Source organism: Penaeus monodon, chromosome 4, assembly GCF_015228065.2.
Source record: "Penaeus monodon isolate SGIC_2016 chromosome 4, NSTDA_Pmon_1, whole genome shotgun sequence".
Classification (NCBI taxonomy): domain Eukaryota; kingdom Metazoa; phylum Arthropoda; class Malacostraca; order Decapoda; family Penaeidae; genus Penaeus; species Penaeus monodon.
The window spans coordinates 52,877,692-52,882,691 of NC_051389.1; positions in this window are offsets into that span (position 1 = coordinate 52,877,692).

The following is a 5,000-nucleotide window of genomic DNA, read 5'->3' on the forward strand; positions in this document are numbered from 1 at the left end:
TGTGTGTGTGTGGTGTGTGTGTGTGTGTGTGTGTGTGTGTGTGTGTGTGTGTGTGCGTGCGTGTGTTTATACATATATACACGATGTTGATATGAGCACACACACATCAAGCAACTGTAAACGAAAGAAAGATCCGTCACCAACACCAGAGAGAAACGCCTCTCGCGTCGAGCACCCGTCGCATGGGTGTGGGAAGGGCGATGAATGGGGGATGGGCGTGGGGGGCGGTCATGGGCGAGCTCGCCAACATCCCAACATGGGTTTGTGACAGCCAACACCTCGGCGCCAACAGAAAGAGGACGTTGTAACTGGTTCCATAACTAGATGCTTCCGTCGGCCGGCCCACCACACTCAGTTGCCGCTCCTGGCTGCCCGGCCGCGGAAGGTATGGCAGGACATGCGGTTCTGTGGAGGCACTAGCATGCTCCTTCATACTCCCGTACATGCCCACAGGAAAAGGAATATGTGTAAGGATTCTATGATGCATCCAGAGCAGGATATGCAGGTATAAACAGCTGCATTTGCTGTATATGCATGCAGTCGACACAGTATGTTATTTGGTCCTTCATTATGATAATGATAATGATAGTGATAATAATAATGATAATAATAATAATGACAATAATGATGATGATGATGATGATGATGATAATAATAATAATGATAATAATAATAATAATAATAATAATAATAATAATAATAATAATAAATTATTATTATTATTATTGTTATTATTATTGTTATAATGATAGTAATAATAATGATAATAGCAACAGTAATTGTAGTAACGATGATGATATGATAACAATAATGATGATGACTATGGTTATACAGTAATGATTAATAAAAAAACTGATAAAGAAAATAAAATAATAATAATAATAAGAACAAGGCTTAGAATGCTGACAACTAAAATAATGATATAATAAAGATAAAGATGGTAATGATAGTTAATACAGTGATGATAATATTAATAGTCCTGGGAGTAGTAACGATTAAAATAACAATATTGATAGAAATAATAGTAATGATGATGATAATAGTATTAATAGTAATAATAATAATGATGATGATGATGATAGCAACAGCAGCAACAACAAAACAACAATAGAAATAATAATAATAATAATAATAATAATAATAATAATAATAATAATAATAATAATAATAATGACAATAATAAACATAATACCAATATTACTAACAATAAAATCAGTAAAATGCAATCGCGTTCCATTACCGTTACTTCCTAAATAAATGTAACACAGGAGAGCAAGCTATGACTTGGAAACAACACCGGTTTCAATGCTTCTCACAGAAAATGTCTGCTTGCGCCTTGTGCTTGTCTTGAAGAATGTAAACAAATCACGACTAGGATGAGGAGGAACAATCTCATTTTTCTCTCGGACACTTTCCTTGGCTCATTTTCTTGGTTACATGAAAGTCAAAATAAGTACAGGAAACGAAACTTCGTCAAAATCGTTAATTATCTGTCTGTTGTCAATTGCATTCGAATGATCTGGCATTTTAGAACGATCTTCTTAACTGGTAAATGACTGGTAATGACTCTTCTGTAGAAAGAGGAGGTTGTTTGCATAGTTGAGTGATGTCTTCATTATATATATATATATATATATATATATATATATATATATATATATATATATATATATATATATATATATATGTATGTATATATTCTTTTTTTCTTCTTTTTTACTCCTCAATTTATATCTACTAACATAAGTACACACTACATGTGAGATTTAAATTCATATTAAAATATCGAAATAATACTGTTAACCTCAAACTCCCAAACAAACAAAATCTTGGGATCACTTCGTTCAGCCGCTTGCGTATTTTCGATATACTGTACTTGCAAGATTTTTTTTCTTTTTTTATTGAGTAGTGTAACCCAATGATAATTATATCATCATCATCATCAAGGGGCTAACGCCGACGGGGGCGCATGGCCGCATCCACCCTTCGCTTCCAGCCACGAGGATCCCTCGAGGCGAGTCTCCAGGCAGGCCAATGGCCCATCTCCAATTCCTCGCGACAAGTCTCGTCGAGCTGCCCAAGCCATGATCTCCTAGTTCGTCCCTCCACCCAGGGTTGTCTCGCAGAGAGACAACCTGGTGGGCAGGGTCGTCCACAGGGAGACGAGCTAGGTGGCCATATAGCCTGAGTTGGCGATCCCAGATTATGCAAGTAATAGGTCCCATGCCAGTCTCACGGTGTAACCGCCGGTTGGAGACGTGGTCCTGCCAACTATACCCCATGATCCGGCGAAGGGACTTGTTACAAAAGGCATCAAGGCGAGACTCCAAGACACTGGATAGCGTCCAGGTTTCGCTTCCATAGAGCAAAACTGGCAGTGTCAGGGCCTTGAAGACACGCAGCTTGGTCCTTCTGCATAGGTACCGACATCTCCAAACGCTCTTGTTGATCGAGTTCATGGCTCCTGTTGCCAGAGCACTCCGTCTATTGACTTCCTGGTCTGACAACCCAGAGATATGGACTACGCTACCTAGGTATGTAAAACTTTCTGTAACTTCAACGTCCTCGCCGCAAGCATGGATCGACTGAACGGGTTCCCCTAACAGGCCCCCAAAGTCCTGAATCTTTGTCTTGGTCCAGGAGACCTCTAGGCCTAGGGGCTTTGCCTCATTGCTAAATGCATCAAGAGCCGCCTATTGCCTAGTGTTGCTCCACACTGACTTTGGCTAGAAGCTCTGCCCATTATCCAGTCCATATAGGTGTTGAAAAGTGTTGGTGCAAGGACACAGCCTTGCCTTTCCCCTGAATTAACAGGGAAGAAGTTCGACATACCCCCACCACACTTCACAGCACTTTCAGTACCAGTATAGAGGCTTGCTATCAGGCCAATAATCCGTGTCGGAATTCCCCTGAGCTTCAGGATCTCCCATAGCGATTCCCGATGCACCGAGTCAAATGACTTCTTGAGGTCGATGTAGGCTGCAAGCAACCCACAACCAAACTCACGACGGCGTTCCACAATTATTCGAAGCGCTAGTATACGGTCTATTGTGGACTTGCCAGGAGTAAATCCAGACTGCTCCGGTCTCTGATGCCTCAGTAGGTGTTTGTGGATCCATTTCAGAAGAATGTGAGCGAGAACCTTGCTTGGTATGCTGAGCAGTGTAATGCCACGGTAGTAGCTACAATCCCAACGATCCCCTTTCCCCTTCCAGAGAGGGATGACCACTCCCCTCAGCAGGTCAGGGGGAATGGTACCAGACTGCCAGATGGCAGTCAGGACTGTATGCAGGCCCCGTGCCATAGGTTCACCCCCAGCCTTTAGCAGTTCAGCAGGGATATCACATGTGCCTGCAGCTTTTTCCCACTCTTCAGCTTGGCAATCGCCAACTCCAGTTAGGGTAGGAGGTTCCTCGCTGATGGGTGGGTCTTGCACAGGCACTGAGACATCGCTTGCATCCAAGCTAACTGTTGGAGGGTCTACCTGGTACAACTGTTCAAAATACCCAGCCCAACGTTCACGAACCCCAACATGATCTGAGATGATCCGTCCATCCGCTGATCGGACTGCAGTCATCTGTGAGGAGGGCTTAGAGTTCAGTTTTCTCAAGGCTTGGTAGGCAGGGCGAAGGTCATTTACCAAGAAATGGCCTTCGACCTCCTCAGCAAGATTCCTAATGAACTGTTCCTTGTCCCTTCTCAGCAGTGTCCGAGCCCTACGCACCATGGAACGACGCAAGACTTGATTCCCATTCAGCCGAGCCTTGCGACACGCTTCAGTGGCCTCTAATGTCTCCAGGGAGAGGGAATTATGCCTTGCCCTCGGGTGTACGCCAATGGACTCCTGTGTTACGCGCTTGAAGAGCTCCCACAGAGCAACTGGGTCCGTCAGGTTGTTGAGTTCTGTGAATCGGTCAGAGATTGCCATGGTGAACCCACGAGCACACTCCTCCTCCCTTAGTCTGTCCAGGTGAAACATCTTAGGATGGCCACTGGAGGGACGGGGAGTTTTGAAGTGGACCCGCAGGGTAGCCACAACCAGCCTATGGTTGGTGCCACAGAACTCGGCACTCCGGTAAACCCTGCAGTTCTGGAGGGTCCTCCATCGCGTGCTAACAAGAATGTGGTCGATCTCCTTGGCCACTGTACCCGTATCGCTGTACCAAGTCCAGCGAAGTGGGTTGGAGCGCTGGTACCAGGAGCCAGAGATCCTCATTTTCTGGGACCTAATTATAATTACACACACACACACATATATATATATATATATATATATATATATATATATATATATATATATATATATATATATTTAATACACATTCATTATGTTTTCACTTAGCCTTATATCAAGTTTTCTTCCAAACTTTTTTCATTCCACTACTGCCAGCATAATTCTAGTTTTATCATGGGGACCATGATTCAGTATGGGGTATAGGCTTGCGGATAAAGAAATTTTCTCACAACCGTTAAATTTTACTGTTTTTTTTTTCTTACAAAATAATTTGTAGTATCTTATTTTTTTTTACTTCGCCATGATCAGTTGTTTTGGTATTACTGTGTGACAGAATGGAGTCCGTGTGTGGAAATCAGTGTACCTGTTTTATATGATATGGAATTTCATAGGAGGCAAAGATAAGCTAAATGATAAGTGGTTATTGAAAGGATCTAAATTTTTTTTTGGCATAAATATAAGGATATTATTAGATGGATGTGATAAACATAAACCCACATACATATTTAAGTGTGTGTGGCTAGAAACAGATTTATGAGTAGTGAGAGAGAACGAGAGAAAGAAAGAATTTTATTATCTGCACATCAAGTGCCATTTACTGGCGATTTCAGATGTTGTTTACAATATTTTTAAAAATTTTCTTCACATAAAAAATAGGTTTTGATACCAGCAGTAATAACCTAGATAACCATGACAATAAGCAGAAATCTAGTATAGCTAACACGCACAAAATCACTTCTATTTGACTTTGGGCATCCCCAGATGA